Genomic DNA, 17,945 nt, shown 5'->3' with positions numbered 1-17,945 from the left:
TGAGGAGTCTTGAGAAGCACTTGCAAAAGGGTTCGAAACTCTATGACAGCGTACGACAACAGGTAGCAGACTACGAAATGAAAGGGTACGTCCACGTAGTAACGATGGAGGAAATGGCAGAGTTTGATTCACGGCGTACGTGGTACCTTCCGCTTAGCGTGGTACTGAAAGCGAACAAGCCTGGGAAAGTGCGCGTTATTTGGGATGCGGCAGCGAAAGTGAACGGAGTGTCGTTAAACTCGATGCTACTCAAAGGGCCTGATCTGCTGACTCCGCAGCTATATGTTATCTTCAAGTTTCGGGAACGCGAGGTAGCGTTTTCCGGAGACATGCAGGAAATGTTCCTACAAGTCGGAATCAGGAAGAAGGATCGAAGTTCGCTGTTGTTCGTCTTCCGTAACTCGCCGAGTGAACCCATGGTGACAATGGCTTTCGACGTAACCATTTTTGGTGTAACTTGTTCTCCTGCGCAGTCACAGTACGTGAAAACTTCAACGCAACGGATAATGAACGAGACTACCCAAGAACAACGGCAGCGATCAAGGATAGACATTATGTCGATGACTATCTAGATAGAGTCGACACGGAAGCGGAGGCCGTCGAACTATTGCTGGAAGTGGCGAAAGTCCACCGGAAAGCAGGATTTCATATACACAACTGGGTGTCGAATCGATCTTCGGTCCTGGAAGCCATCGGTGAAGTGAGTCCAGCTACGGTGAAAACTCTTTCGCTGAACAACCAGAGCGGTTTCGAGCTAGGAATATCGTGGCTGCCGGGTGAAGATTTGTTCTACATCATCCTACAAGAGGACATGGAGAGTAAGACCGCACCACCTAAAAGGGCGATGCTGAGCTTCGTGATGAAGATCTACGATCCTTTGGGACTTTTTGGCTCACTAGTAGGCCAAGGGAAGATTCTACTGCAAGACGTCTGGAGAGCGAAGGTAGATGGGGACGAACGAAACTGTGGATGCAGGGTCTGAAGGAGCTCAACAATGTCCGAATTCCTCAAAGTTACTTCCCGGGGTACGATCCAGCCTGCTACGACGACCTGGAGCTCCACATATTCGTGAATAGGAGTGAGCAAGCGTATTCATCTGCAGCCTACTTCCACGTACGAGATCGTGGACAGATACGCTGTGCGCTTGTTGCGTCCAAAACGAACGTAGCTCCACTACAGTTGAAATCCGTGCCTCGACTGGAGTTGCAGACAGCCGTGATCGGAGCTCGTCTTCGCAAGACAATTGTGGATGGTCACTCAGTACAGATCAAACGAACCTTCTTTTGAAGCAACTCAACCACCGTAGTTTCGTTGATCAAGTCGAATACCCGGCGATATCGACGGTACGTGGCGTTCAGAGTCAACGAGATCCTAAGCACGTTGAAAATCGAGGAGTGGCGTTGGTTAGAAATCAAAATCAACGTTGCTGATGAAGCCACAAAGTGGGGCAAAGGCCCGAACTGCAAGCCTGATAGCCTGATGGATGCGTGGACCGGCATTTCTGTACAGTCTACGTTTACAATCACTTTTTGTCGGCTCCGATCATCGATGTGGCACGGTTTTCCAAATCCGAGCGCCTACTGCGAAGCGTGGCGTATGCTCACCGGTTCAGTAAGAAACTTCTCAGACGAATCAGAGAAGAAGCGAGAGAGGAAACTACGGATATCAGCAGCGAAGATTTGCGGAATGTGGAGAAGAGCCTTTGGCGGCTCGCGCAGTCGGATGGCTATCCATATGAGGTGGCTACGATGAACCGGAACATGCCATCGGCACCCAAACACAGGCGAGCCCTTAGCCGGAGCAGTCCACTAGCGAATTTTCCACCAATGCTGGACGAACACGAATTGTTACTCGTAGACGGTCGAACTGCGGCCGCAAATCGCGTAGAACGAGATTCCAAGTTTCCGATAATACTGCCAAAGAAACACCCGGTAACTAACCTGTTGCTGGACTGGTACCATCGGAAACTCCGGCACGCCAACAGTGAAACGGTCGTGAATGAAGCTCGTCAGAAACTTTACATTCCAAACCTGAGAACAAAGATCCGATCCGTGGCGAGACGCTGTCAATGATGCCGGGTATACAAAGCTACTCCAGCAATTCCGAAGATAAGCCAGCTGCCAGAATTTCGTATAACACCTTTCAATCGACCATTTACATTTGTAGGCATAGACTACTGCCGGCCTTATCTAGTGAAAGTTGGTCGTAGTTCCGTGAAGCGCTGGGTAGCAATCTTTAAGTGCCTAACAGTTCGGGCCATCCACATAGAGGTAGAGCACACCCTCGCTACCGAATCGTGCAAGAAAGCAGTTCGACGATTTGTCGCACGCAGGGGTGCACCGCGAGAAGTGTTTAGTGACAACGGCACGAATTTCATAGGCGCCAGCAAGGAGCTTGAGAACGAATCGCGAGATATCAACCGTAGCTTGGGTAGCAAATTTACGGACGCAAACACACCGGCAGCCCCACATATGGGAGGATGTTGAGAACGGATGGTTCGATCCGTGAGGGCAGCACTCGCACTCGCTACACTACCCAAATCACGAAAGCTGGTCGACGGATCGTTCGTCCCGTTGTTGATCGAAGCGAATCACATGGTTAATTTGCGGCCGTTGACGTTTCTACCACTAGACAGCGAGGAACAGGAATCGTTAAATCCGAACCATTTCCTGATGCTCAGCTCAAGTGTGGTCAGGCAACCTGTTAAAGCACCAGTGGATGAACGGAAAGCCCTGAATAGTAGCTGGGAGCTGATTCAGAACAGGTTGGACTCGTTCTGGAGACGTTGGATCGTTGAATGTCTTCCAGTGATATCTCGACGATCGAAGTGATTCAACGACGTTGCACCCATCAGAGAAGGAGCGTTGGTTGTGTTGGCCGACGGAAAAATGCGGAACCAATGGACTCGTGGTCACGTTTGCCGTACATATCCAGGCAAGGACGGAGCCGTACGGCTGGCGGACGTCGAGCGGTCTGCAACCTAGCAGTTTTGGAAGTCAGCGGACATGACGAAGCGGAAATAGGCGGTCGTGGTGATGCGGATAGCGGCGGGCGCAGCCATGCAGCTAGTTGCGTAAATGGTACCGTCGAACCAGTGTTCGTACGTTACGAGGGGGAGGATGTTGCGACGAATGCGTCTATCGACGTGCCGCCCGAAAACTTCAACCGTTTGGACACGATAGTGTGAGTAGAACGTATACATGCGAATATGAATTGTCAAAGTCGGTGATAAGCATTGATAAGAATAGTATTGTTTTCAAAGCCAAGTGGACAACTGAAGTAAATAAAAATGTGTTTTGCCATGATAAATACTAATTGAACTACTAATTACAGCTTAAATCCTAAATTACACTAGTATAAACCTAAATTTGAAATTAAATAACCAATAACGAGACCAAATGTAAGTAAACTTTGTTATTATATCATGCATTTTTCTTACCAATAAATTTGCAGCTTTGAGCTGATTCTTACCGGCAAAAGGGTGAATTTGCTACAGAGAACTCCAAAAGGTTACCCCGACCGCAACATCTCCATTTCCGTATTTTGTTGTTTTTGGTTGTGAGAAGGTGTCGGATGGGCAGGAATACCAGCGACTGAGAGAAGGATCTAGGTGCAGAACAATGATGTTCATGAAAAACGGAAGATGCTGTACGCCGAGATCAAACAACATATCGTGAAGGCCTACGAACGTCATAAAAAGTCATACAATCTCCATTCAAATGCGCAGTATTGCACCTACTTTGCCGGGGCAACAGTACGCAAACGAAAGTTTGAACTGTCCAGCAAGGCCAAACAGTTTTGCGCAAAGCTAGCCCCGCAGTACGAACTCGCAGTAGTCGGGAAATATGTGGAAAACACTGCTACGAGCTTGATGATCAATCAGGGAAACGACTTGGTGTCTTTTATGGGAGCCACCTGAAAAAGGCTTATATAACTACTTGAGACTATGTTTTTTTAACTATATGAACCTCTTTGTAGTGACCACTTTTTTATTCAGAGAAAACACCTACGGGGTCATAACTCAACCATTTGTAACATTGCAAGTTTTATTGAGGTTTTAAAGCATGCTACAAGTCTAAATCATGGTCTACAGAACCCTTATAAAACCGAAATTGTTACTGACAATAATTGTTCAAAGATATGAACGTAAGAAAATTTTGAGAGCTTGCGACAGGTGTGTTACAGGGATTGATTAAAGGGTTTTACGGCTCTTTCAGTATGTTTAGTGCAACACTAACAAGCTAAGCCGCTATATAACTCAGTTTAAGAAGGCTGTTCTCAACATAGAAATCCAACAGACTTTCTTCAAAATCAAACAATTAAAGCAACGTCTGTCTACCACTGCTGACCAGATCAGAGCATCTGGCATTCCAGAAGAAATCATACACAATTTCATCGCTAACCAGTCCAAGTTCAGATCAAAAAGCATAGAGAAAAGAGCCGTCAAGACTAAACAGAAGTTTAACACAATACTGCAAGCAACAAGAACGAGTCCCAGTACAAGCGAACCATAGATCAACCCGAAAGCATTACACAATGGAACCCAAAAACAAATACCGGCAGAGATGGAAACACTGCTATCACTCGGACCTCAATTCGCGCTCCCCGTTACATCCGTACATCAAGCCCCAATCTAACATCTCCTAGCAGACGTCGTATGCATCCTCAAAACCAATAGCGATACTGAAATCCAGGATCGAACTCGTTGCGGCATAGCCAACCTAATCACGAACTACATCCACCACATCAAACACGGTCAAACACATGCAGATCCTCTGGACAAATTCCTCAATCATGCTGAACGAAGAACTTCGTCAAGGCAAACTCCGATTTACTGATAGTTCCGTCGGACAAAGGAAACAAAACATCCAGGCAGACGACTATTGGCGTAAGATGCTAGACATGGTAGGCGATCATGCAACTTACAGACTTGTACAACGGGATCCGACATCGATAAATCAAACATGGAACAACAACCTCGTCAAACGGCTCCTAGACTTGAAACTGATTGATATCAGAACAACGAGAACTTTGAAAACATACAAAGCCGTATGCCCGCGCATATATGGACAGCCGAAAGCGCATAAGGAAGGACTACCACTCAGGCCAGTAGTGCCAAATATGACAGCACCGTCGTACAATCTGTCCAAATATGTTGGTCAGATCATTCAAAAATCCATCAACAGTCCATACAGCATAAAAGACTCCTTTTCATTCTGCCACTTCATCAATGAAGTTGAGCTACCATCCAACTACGTGTTGATTTCGCTCGATGTCAAATCGCTTTTCACATCGATCCCCATTCCATTTATTCAACACGACATCATCATGCGATGGAACGAGATAATGCCACACACGAACATCAACCTGGATCTGTTCCTGGAGCTGGTTAACTTCTGCGTAGGATCCAGCTACTTCGTATACGATGGGAAGTACTACGAACAGGTGTTTGGAACGGCCATGGGCAACCCACTATCACCCATAGTTGCTGATTTGATAATGGAAAGCCTATTGGACACGACTATGCGCAAATTGGACTTCAAACCACCGTTCATTTGCAAATATGTGGATGACCTGATAACTGCGGTACCAATTGAAAAATTACAGCATATTCTGGACGTATTTAACAGCTATGACGTTCACATCCAGTTCACACACGAGTTGGAAGTGAACAACAAATTACCGTTTTTGGATATGTTGCTCGTCAGACAGGACAACCAGCGAATAAAAACAGAATGGTAGGGTAGAGAACTACTTCGGCCTAATCGCCCATTTTGGGCCTATCGAGCAGAAAACTTCAAATAAATCCATGATTTCAGAGTTAACAATTCAATTATGCGTTTGGTACGATACTTTAGTTAATAAACTACCGAACGAAGTCAATGAGAACGCGTGGTATGAAAGTTTGCACCCATTATTCCCAAAAACAAAAGAAGCTCTCCGACCGAATCAATTTCTATCTTCATGCGATAGGCCGAAGTGAATTCATGGGCTTTTCAATTGCGTTTCAATGCGTTAGGCCGAGTTTAAAATCCGTAGGCCGAGTTTGGCGTCAAGAAGCAGTGTTGGACTTTTGATAATATCTCAACGATTGGTTTCTCGTTTTCAAATCTTATGGTACGTACGGAAAGGTAAATAAATTTGGAAGCCATCAGTAATAATAACATTCCGTTTGGTGCTAAACTGATCTAGATTAAGAAAGACTAAGTGCGGGTTATGCTTAATAGGCCGGAAATGGGGTATTTAACCCTACATGAAACCCATCGCCAGCGGGCGTTTTCTTGATTTCCTTTCGTACCATCTCATGAGCATGAAACTGAATGTTGTCAAAAACTTCATCAGCCGAGTCTACCGACTATCCACCAACCAATCAGACGAGTAAAAAGCAATCATCATCGACAACCAGCTCAGACTCAGACTCAGACTCAGACTCAGACTCAGACTCAGACTCAGAGATCACTATCCTGCTCATGTACGACACCGTCTGATAAATCGCATGACCGAACATCGCCGACGAGGATCAACAACAGCAAACACCTCCAGTCCGGCAAGACACAGCACCATCCGAACAATCTGCAGGATCCAACCAACAGTACCTGGAATATACTTTCCGGCCAATGGTCTACATACCTCATCTCTCGAGCAGAATCGAAAGGCAGCTAAAACGAGAATATCAAAACATACGTCTGGCAAATCGAAATACCCACACCGTCAACGATACTTCCAGCAAGACTAAGGACCCAGTTCCTCCTGGACACCAAACAAACGTCATATACCAGATACCCTGCATGCAATATTGGGATGACTAAAAACAAACTCGACACCAGAATGTACGGACATAAATCACATTACAATAATTTGGATGCACTACAACAAACCAACACCAATTTCCAAGACCCAGGTTTCACGCAGCTAGCCGAGAAAACAGCACTTTTACAGCACAGCATCGAGAACAACCATCGTTTTGATCTAGGGAAAGTGAAAATTATAGATAGACACGAAAAAGAATATGCATTACCACTAATAGAAATGTGTCACATTCACAATCAAGTCAAAACAAACGTACAGACACAGACAGTTTGAACGTAGTATATGCGGGGATTCTACATGCTCTCAAAAACAACACAAAATTAACACAATCAATAGCAGACAAACCACAACTCAATAACAGACTATACAGACAAAACATCTCAGAAATACACACAAACAGAAAGTGAAAAGCAGCACAATTGCCACACGCGTTTTCAATCCGACCGCAAAAATTTATCTTAAAAAGCACAGTTGCTTAGGTGTTTATAAAACTAAGCGGAAAAAAGCATAACGTAACAGGAAAACACAGAGTTGTGGAAACACGCTTGGTAAGTACCCAACTTACAGTACCAAAACACCCAGTAGAGTAGAGCAAATCAAGAATTAAATCTAACCGAATTGGTATTGTAGCCGTAGATGGACGCCATAAATAATCAAAGACGGATTTATGTAAAACCACGCATATGCTTAACAAAAACACGTAGCCTCTGTAAGCCACACAACCAACACAGTACCTATCCAATTTTCTAAATCCTCTTAATATACAATTGTAGAAATCCTTGAAAATGGTGAAATATATCACCGAAACGTCGGAGAGTTGAAGCAATATAACGTTTTTGCTGCACTAAAAAGATGGAAAGAGCCGTAAAACCCTTTAATCAATCCCTGATATGAACGTAATAATGTCAAAGAAGAAGAACTTAAAACAAGTTAATAACACCAAAATATAATGCAAGGCAAAACTCATAGGCAAATAATCTCAACCATCAGATTTTAGTTTTTTTAGATTTTCCGAACACTGGCTGTCATATTGAGCGAATGAAGGAAGTGTCAGATCTCACCATTGGGTGGATATATTCAGTTTGTTAAGGGTTTCAGAGATTATGTGGAATTGTAATCCTGGTAGTTGTATTTGTTTCTTGTGGATTACATATTGCACAACATCTATATTTGCACCAAATATCATACACACTTAGTTTTTTCTACCGAGCTCGGTTGTGCAATTTTCGGCAAAAAAAAAGTTTTACTGAGATCTCAGCAAACATTTCATTTGTTTGTTGTGATTCAGCTAAGCATTATCCGAGACTCAGCAATCAAATGTAACTTTTGCTGAGATCTCAGTGAAACTTATTTTTGCCGAGATTTGCACAGCCAAGATTGGTAGAAAAAGCTAAGTGTGTACAAATTTGTAGTTGCTCATAATGCATGCTTCCTCCCTTCCTTACTTCCTGCTACTTTATTTAATTCGCAAACATTTCCCATAAATCGACTTCCTAACGGCTATCCAGTTTCCCTGCAATCAAAATCATTAGGATTTCATTTGTGTAAACAGAAGCTCTGATTCAATATCCGTCATCATAACGTTGCTGGAACGTGACTTGAAAACCTGCCCGGAGAGAGAGAGAGAGAAAGTAGATGAATCTGCCAAGAGTGGAGCAAAATAAAAATAGAAAAGTAAATCACGTCGCCTCTTGTTCGGTTCGGAAAGCAGCCAAAGCTCGCCGACTTCACAACAGACGACAGGACAACACGGTTCACCGAGCATTCCCGGAAGACGCAAGCGGAAGTCAGTCTTCAAACAGAAAATGAGAGGCGGTTGAAAGAAAAAGAAAGGCATTCCGGAGTTGAGTTGAGCGAGTTTCCAGTGAAATAAATCTGATTGAAAATCACCAGGCCTGATTAATGTCCGCCTCATTATACGCTTTTCTGCCGTGTTCCAACCGAGGCCCCCCATTCATGCTGGTTTCATTTTGCGCTCCTTGGCTCCTTGATGGCAAACGAACGACCCATCAACATCAACTGTGCCTTCGCTATAGGTCTAGGCTGCGATGGGAAGCGGAAACACAAGAGCGCCATAGAGCTGACGGAAGTGATTCAAAATTGAATCCTTGGCACCCTCCTCGGTGAGCGAAATCAGTGGAAGAAATCGCGGGGGTGGATTTTTATTACAGCTTTCAAGTGTTACGCGTTATTCCGAGGTCGATTACGTCCATTTTTCCGATTATGACGGGTAATTGAATGGGCAATTTGGTGGATTAGATTGTTTCGCAGAATAGCGTGAGAGGTTTTTGTTTGTTTGTGGGGATGCGATGATGTAAGCCGACTTTGGTGGGAACTTTAAATTTAATGTTATAATTATAAACTGGGATTTTGGTAAGATTACTATGATGAGAGAACCACCACCCATCGTCCACACCGCAAAAGCCGGGCGACTATGGTGGGATGGGGAACTCAGTCGGTAAATGCGCAGCTACAAAGCAAGACCATGCTGGAGGTGGCTGGGTTCGACTCCCAGTTCGGTCTAGGCATTTTTCGGGTTGGAAAATTTCGCGTCTTCCCTGGGCATAGAGTATGATTTTACTTGCCATACAACTGTGCTTGTTCTTTCGAATGGTAATTGAAGTCCCTCTGATTCCTGATAGCGGTGTAAAACAGCTTCGTGCTGCAAAGTTTATTAACTTTAGATTGATTATCCTAAGCAGAGTTATGAGCCGTACTTACAAATTCAGTGCGCTTATACTATCAACCACTATTCAACTTTGATTTGAATTTCACCTCAATTTTCGGCCTATGTGCTACTATTAGGAAGTAATATTAATAATCATAACAAACTATTATATTAAGACCATTACCTCATGAAAGGTATTCTCTACCGGACAATCTAAAGTGTAGTATGAGGCTTCGTACCTATAGGTAACTCATTTGTTAAGGTAATCAGGGTTGCCAATCTGCTGGTGGTGTCACTAATTCCATCAACCCACTGCCCACAACCCAGCACTGCCAGTTTAGATACTGGTCGCCTAAATATGACACTCGATGTTTGAACAACTGCTTGTCTAACATTACCATATTTACCAGTTATGACCTCCAGAATCCGATCTCGTATCAACTTGTTTTTTTTTCTGGTTTCATCCAAAACCCGTACCAGGTCATCCATTTGAATATTCTTCGTCTCGCCAAGCCATTTCGTCCGCTTTATGAGTACTGGTAAGTACTCTTCAATCCAACGTGACCAAAATCGATCCAACTGCGCTTCAATCATGTTCCATAACTGCATCAGCATCACACTATCGCTTGAAGTTACACTGGATTCCTTCTTCAATCCGAATGAGCTCCCGAGCAGGAAGTGGTTAGGAGCATGCTTGGCATACACAGTTTTGCTTACGAACTGCTTATTTGCTAATAACGTTTCACAGAGTTTACGAAACATAGTTCTGTTTTAAGCAGTCGATAAAATGGAGTTTAAGCTTGTTATAGATATGGTCAAAAAGGGATTTCCACTCTAGTAATACACTGTATTGGATTTTGCGTTGCAAAAATGAAGTGAGAAATGCTCGCTGCAAATCTCGGATTTTAAGAGTAAAAATTCATATGTCTTGATTCAAATGATAAGATTTACCTACTCTTTGCATGTCTACAGTAAACTATGATCTTAAGATAACTTAATTTCACAACTGAGTGAAAAGTTCCTAGCAAATGAGCAGTTGGTGTGCACAACTGTGCATGCCAAGCATGGTTAGGCGTAAGGGCTTCTTGTTCCTCGGACTCCAGAGGTAGGTATGTTAAGGGTCTGCTATTCACTAATACTTCCACTTCCATTCGCTGAGGTAGTGGCAGTTTTGATCGACCGTACCATCCACTCTCATGCTCCTGTGTGGAGCTCCAGGCATGTCCTGGTACCCCCGGGGATGTGGCCAATTCTCAACAAGAACCAAAACCTATCGTGCGATATTTCAAACTTTATGATTTTACAAATCTTGGCCGGTAATGGTCTTATTGAGAGTCCACGGTCACACTAGCCTTTCCGGGCATGTTCCGGTGCCCCCGGGGAAGTAGCCAGTTAGCAACAAGAACCATAACCCGTCGTACGACATATCAACCTTGATGATTTTACAAATATTTACCGGTAATGGCCTTAATGAGAGTCGATGGTTACACTAGCCCTCACGGGCATGTTCTAGCGCCCTCATAAATGCTACGGTGCCCCAGAAAGTGGCCAATTTTTGACAAGAACCAAAACCCGTCGTACGACATATCAAACTTCATGGTTTTTCTTAACTCGGCCGGTAATGACCTCATTGAAACTCCACAGTCATATTGACTTTCCCGGATATGCTGCGGTGCCCTCAAGCTTCATAATTTTTCAGATCTCGGCCAGTAATGTTCTAACTGAGAGTTCACAATCAATCGGTTCTGGTTCCTGTCGAAAATTGGCTACTTCTTCGGGGCACCGGAACATGCCCGAGGGAGCTAGTGTGACCGTTGACTGTTAATAAGACCATTACCATCCGAGTTTTTTTTTTTTTAATGATGTGTCGCACGACCAGTTTTAATTTTTTTTTTTTAAATAACCACTTCCCCGAGGGTCCTGCCAATGTGGACATATCATCTCAATAAATCCATTACCCGCCGAGTTAAGAAAAACCATGAAGTTTGATATGTCGTACGACGGGTTTTGGTTCTTGTCGAGAATAGGCCACATTTTGGGGGCACCGTGACATTTTTGAGGGTGGTAGAACATGCCCGTGAGGGTTTGTATGTCCGTGGACTCTTAATAAGACCATTACCGGCCAAGATTTGTAGAATCATGATGTTTGATATGTCGCATGATGGGTTTTGGTTCTTTTTGAGAATTGGCTACTTCCCCGGGGGCACCGGAACATTTCCGGGATGCCCAATGTGATCGTGGACCGTCAGTATAGCTGCTTCTGGTCCAATTACATCATTTGAGAGAAAAAACATGATGTTCATCGTGTGTATACTTATTACAGAACAGTAAAGCCGAATGCCGACCAAATGTGATCGAAATGTTTTCAGATGGATTCAAAAATGTCAATAGATTCCCGACAAAATGCAACTTGTTGTGAATAAAAATAATGAGAAACTATGTTTATAGAGCTAATTGAATTTTGAATTCTATGCAAATTTAGTCGTTAGGCACGTAAAGGTTAAGGGGGGTATACACTAAGATAAAAAAAAATAACTTATTTATGTCTTGTTAAAATTGATGATCATCTATGAAAACTTTGTAGATAAAGTCATTTAAACACACTTTGTCGAAGAAAAAATTGTTATTTGGATACCAAAAGAATACCTGGGTGGTATTGTTTTGGTATTGCATTATCATAATTTGGTATTGGAATGGTATTGTGGGAACTTTTTTTTTGGTATTGTTTTTTTGGTATTTTACCTCTTATGTCAGGCTCATCCATACCAATTTAAGGTATCGAGATATTCGTTCCTGCTCGGGTTGAGCTTGTCAACCGTTGGGCTGGGAGTAGTTTTAACTTTTCCGATTAACAATTCGATCAACAAATCCGATCGCCCATAGCGCAATCGCGTTAGGCACAGATGTAGGAAGAATCAACCGATTTCTCGCCGATTCCCATGCTAAACCTTTTTGACAGCATGGAAGGCGGATCATATTTTCTCCATCGCTGTAGCCGCACGTGGTGTAATTAAAATAGATTTCAATTGATTTTTTTTTTTTTTATCTTTATTATAGAGATTTTTAACCGACGGCTAGTTTATCTCTTACATCAATTGATATCTGTGGCCAGAGTTGCAAAATCTCACGATTATCACGAGTGTGTACGCAGTCGAAGGAATAGATCAAAGCATAATTAAACGATGAAACTAACCACACCAAACCCCAACCGACTTGTTGAGCTATCTGACAATCCTTCCAAAGAGTGACGTTCATGTCTGACATTTGGAACCTAAGTGTCGACTGAGTGACTAGATGATGAGACGCATTCCCATTAACTTCACAACAATTGTAGGAACTTTGAAGAATGAAAGGAAATGCTGAGAATTTTAGTGAAGCTTCATAAACAAACTGTGGAAACATAAGGGATGTCAACACGCTGAAAATATGGGCAACTTACTGGAAGCTCCTCAAAGCGGTTCTTTTAGCAGCCGAAAATTTCCAGGATCTTGTATGAAGTTCCTAGAATTTCAGAGAACTTCACGGGTTTCAAGTGAACTTGAGTAATATAGAAAACTTGAGCGGTATTGCGCAACTTTTTAAGAAGTTCTAAGCACCTCAGAAAAGCTATATCTAGAGATCTTTAGGGAATTTCAGATCTTAAGAGCAGCTCCCGTAACTTTAGTCTAGACTTTTGGAGCAGGTTGAAGATCTTCAATCGTTAATTTAGACAAATTCAGGATAGTCCCATGATGTGCTGAATAAAAAATCGAGAACCCTTAAGATGTTCCGAGAATTTCAGGGAAGTATATAGACTTTCAGAGAATTTATGAAAACTTCAGCTATACATATTTCAGGAACTTAACAGAAGTCCAGAGAATGTTTTGGGAAATTTAAAGGTGTTTACGGGAATTCCCTTTATTTCCAAGCAGGACCAAGATCTTCAATAGAAAAGCTTCAGGGAAGCTTCGAGAACATCAAGACAGATCAGAGAATCAAAGGTCAAATAATTTCAAGGAAATTGTAGAAACCTCAAAGAAGTTTCGAGAAAATCAGGGAATTTCTGGAACGTGATAAAATTTCTATGAAAACGTGAGAGTATTTTAAGTGTGTTATATTTTTTTTTTATAATTACTTTATTTGTACAAGCTCAATCGAATAAACTTTACAGAGCCGAGTTATCCTTTGCGTTATACATTATTACTGTGTTAAATTTAAAGTTAAAGGAATTGGACCGAGTACTCGCGGTTGTCTCGAGGTTAGTGGAGATTTACAATTTTTTGGATGGGAAAAGGGAAAGTGTGTTATATCATGGAGATTAAAAAATTCAAAAAATTTCCTTAGTTGATTAGAGAACATCAACGGAGTACCATTATTTAAAAAAAAAATCGATAAATTTTAGCAAACAGCGATATCTTCAAGAAATTCCAGTGAACTTCTAATAAGTTTATATATTTTTAGATAGTTTCGAGTACTTCGTGGACGATCAGAAAGCTTCAGAATAATCCCATTAACTCAAATAAATTTGTAACGACTTACAAGGAGTTCCGTGGAACTATGGGGCATTCCAAGAATTCTATGATTGGTCCGAAAACGTCAGAAACGTCAGGGAATTATGAATATATGTATATCAGAAAATTTGCCGGATTATTAAACAAATTTAGAGAAATTCGTTCAGGGAAAATTAGTGAGCGTTTAAAATGGTTATGATACTTTAGGATAACTGCCGAAACTTCAGGGCAAATTAATTAATTTCAGTAAAGTAGCGGGTTCTTAAAAAATACTGATAAATTCAAAGCAGTCTAGAGAACTTTAAAGAAATTAGTAATCGTGTAGGCACTTTTAATAACACCAGAAAAGTCTAGGTTATTGAAGAAGTTTTAAATTAGTGTGAAAGTCATTATTTCGTTCTAATCCCATGAACATTGCGGGAGCAAAAAAGTTCCAGAAATTTAGAAAAACTTCGGAAACTTCACAGAAGGACAGTGGTCTTCAGAAACATTACTTCATAGAAATCTATGGAGCTTAAGATGAGATCCGCGAACTTCAGGAAATTTTATGAACATTAGCAAAATGTGGGATCATTTGAAAGAGGTTTAGAAAGCTCCGAAAATTGGCTACATTTCAGGGGGAGGTCAATTCCATTAGTTTCGGAAAATTTGTGGGAAATTTAAAGCAGTTCCCAGATTTTCAGATAACTTCAGAGACATTAAAAATATTTGAGGTCTTCGCTTAAGTTCAGAAGTTCACTGAAGCTTAAACATTTTTAGGACGTTTCAATTCAATTCAACACAGTACAACAAGCTTAATGATAACTCCAAAAACTTTAGATAAGTAAGTTAGATTTTCAGAGCAGTTCCGGCAACATTAGAGAAGTCATATAAATTTTAAAGAAGTTTAGAGAACTTCAGCGAATTGTTTAACCTTTAAATGAGATCCATGATCGTCGGAAAAATTGAGGAACCTTTAGGAAGTCCTATAAAGTTCAGAATTTGGTGAGAAGTATTGTGAATTTCAGGCTAGTTTCTCAAACTACAAAAGAACTTTAAGGCATCCCAGCAGGCCCGGGTTCAATCCCAGTCGGTGCCGCCGGGATGTTCTGAGGCATAACATCTCTGATCATGCCTTCCTTTGGAAGGAAAGTAAAGCCGTTGGTCCCCGGTTCATGAGTTGATGGGTCCATATGTAAGGTCCAAGTGTGGTAGCTGCCTCCCTGGCGTCGGTACCCATTGCAAGATATATCGAGGTTTTAAAGTATTCTTCAAGTCTAAATCATGAGCTACAGAACGCTCATAAATCAAATATACTTTTTTCTTCAGTTTCTTCATGGGAAGACCGCAAAACCTTTTCGCTAGAATCTCGGCTAGAACCAGAGGCCCTTATCGGAAAAATGAATGTCACCATTATCATCAATTATAGGTAAACGAATGTCAACAATACTGATTGATAGAAAAATTGCTGTTGAGACTGTTGAGATGACACTCACTATGAAGAAGAGTGTAAACAGCACGACTGTTTGAGTGGAGCGGTGAGTGACCAACTTTCATTGTCAACTGTCAAAAGCAGCTATAGGTACGTTGCTTGAGTGAGCGTCCGATTCGAGAGTGATAAAATAAAAAAGGGTGACTATGATCCCTATGATCAGCCATTTCGTGACTTCTACTGTGACAGTTTTCAAGGCTGTCTGTGGCAGTACATCTAGAACCCCAAGTTGAAAGAACACAATAAGCTAATATGTGATAAACAATAAGCTTTAAATGTGAAGAAGAAGAATAATAATAAGAAGAAGACCATGGTGGGCACGTCGTAAGATTTTCCGACGACAGCCAGGGTAAAATGGTTATCAATAACGAACCGCCTGGAACAAGACGAAGAGGCGCGCAGCGGGCAATCGAAATCGACCAGGTGGAAGGCAACCTACGGAGCCTTCGCAGCCTGAGAGGCTGGCGACGTGCCATGAATCGAGTGGAATGGAGACAACTTCTGTGTACAGCACAGAACACCCAGGCATTAACCAGACTGGCATTGACATTGGCACCTACTTTCGTAGCTAAGCAGATCGCAAATCGTTACATGTTGTGCCCTTTTGAAATCAATTCATTCAGCCAACTGACATTCGGTCACACGTCATTCGTCCAACCAGCAGTATAATCCTCAGTCTTTGTGCGGTGTCCCAAGATTAACCCCGCGCAAAACTTGCAACTTTCTAATTAAAATGAATCTCCACGCCTAACGAGTCCATTTGTTTGACATTCTGTGAAATGCCAAGGGAAGCGGAAGGGGATACGTTTTCTTTTCTTCCCCAACATATAAACAAACACCGATGTGACACCGACCGACACATGTTGTCTTCATGTTTTGGGTGTGCTGAAAAATTGCTACCAGATTAGGCTAGGAAGCCGGTGGACGGCCAGCCCAAAGGAACTGGTTTCGGTCCTTTGCTCGAGGCCAAACGGGGGGCGCTTGTTTGATTTACGACTTTTCCTCCCCCAGTCAGTCGCAACAGCGGACAACAACGACGTTGTTGTCGCTCCACGTGTCCCTATCTACCGACGTATTTTTCTCTATTTTTTGTGGTTTTCTGGGGCAAAAAGCGTGCTGTCCCCGTTTCGGTTCTCCCATTCGGAATGAAGAATGATGTCTAAATATAATGGAATTTAATGGCAGCTCTTTAATTTTCTTCCACTTTCCGTCCGGTCGGTGGTGCTGACTGGTGGTTGCTTTTTGCCGAGTGTCACCTTTTGTGACTGGTGGGGATAGTCCTTTTATCAAGTCCCGGGCAGAAGTGGCGCAAGACTGGATCAAACGCAGGTCTTTTCCAACAAACGGAAACGGATGAGAAAATGTGTCTGAGTGGGTGTGCGTTGTTGTTGTTGTTTGAGCTCTGCGAGGAAAGGGAGCTGAACTAATTACTGTGCCACTTTTGGCATCTGGAGCGCTGGTTGACGACGATGCGACGGCTTCACGACTCCGGAAGTGACTGCTGGAATTGTGGTGATGTGGTGGCTCTCAGACGATGCGGAATGGTATTATGATTCTAACTTATGGTTGATGTTTGTAGTCTCCCGCTGGTGCTGGTGCTGCTGCTGCTGATGCTGGTGCTGGTGTGGGAACGGATGCGACGAAAATGGGAAGGAACAGATTTGCATTTGAATGTCGCATTTTGCAGTGCTTTTTGAGGTTAATGAGATCATTTGAAACACTTTGGAGCCGGTTGAGTTTTGTGAAGTGGAGTTACTGTTCGGAGAAGTGGTCGCCAACGCTGCACAGCATTGGCGTACCATTTTTTGTGTGTGGAGGGGGGGCGGAGGGGTTTGCGGGGCTAGCTAAATAGCGGTTAAATGAAAACTTGTGAAAATGCTATTCAATCGCAACCTGTTGTGTACATTTCCACTGCGACCAATAATTTAAGCTGATCTACATACACGGAACAAGGAGCTCTAAGCATCTGAGAATCGCTATGAAATTCGTTATAAATACCAAAACCAGCAGACGCCTCTATTGGTGATCCATCTGTGAAGAACGATCTTGCGGAATCAACTTGGCCGAACTTTGCAGCGAACATTGACGGAGCAATCATGGAACGATGATGCTCTGGGATCTTACGGATCTCCGGCGTCGTGGGTAAATCAAATGGAACAGAATTGCCGAAGTCGGAGAAGCAAACACGATAGGGATTATGCTGCGAAGGGGTGACATTCTATGTTATGTACACAAACATAAACATTAACAAAACATTCAAATTATAAGAAATCATGCGGACGATGGAGCTCTGATAGCTACTGATTTAAATACACCATGTTCCATTAGTTTTTCAATTTAGTTTATTGTAGAAATTTATTTATTTACAGAGTTGGTTGGAAATGCTAACATGAAGCTTTTAGTGTGATAATTTATTAGCTAGAGAATGATCTTTACAAGAGGGTAGGTGGATAGTTCCCTTTATAGTACGGCAGTATGAAAGTTGAATAGAAGTTGAAAATGAGCG

Source organism: Ochlerotatus camptorhynchus, unplaced genomic scaffold (assembly GCF_037179485.1).
Source record: "Ochlerotatus camptorhynchus isolate MF236.1 unplaced genomic scaffold, CSIRO-AGI_Acam_v1.1 ptg000013l, whole genome shotgun sequence".
NCBI lineage: Eukaryota > Metazoa > Arthropoda > Insecta > Diptera > Culicidae > Ochlerotatus > Ochlerotatus camptorhynchus.
The sequence above is the reverse complement of the archived record's forward strand: the minus strand, read 5'-3'. Positions refer to the sequence as shown.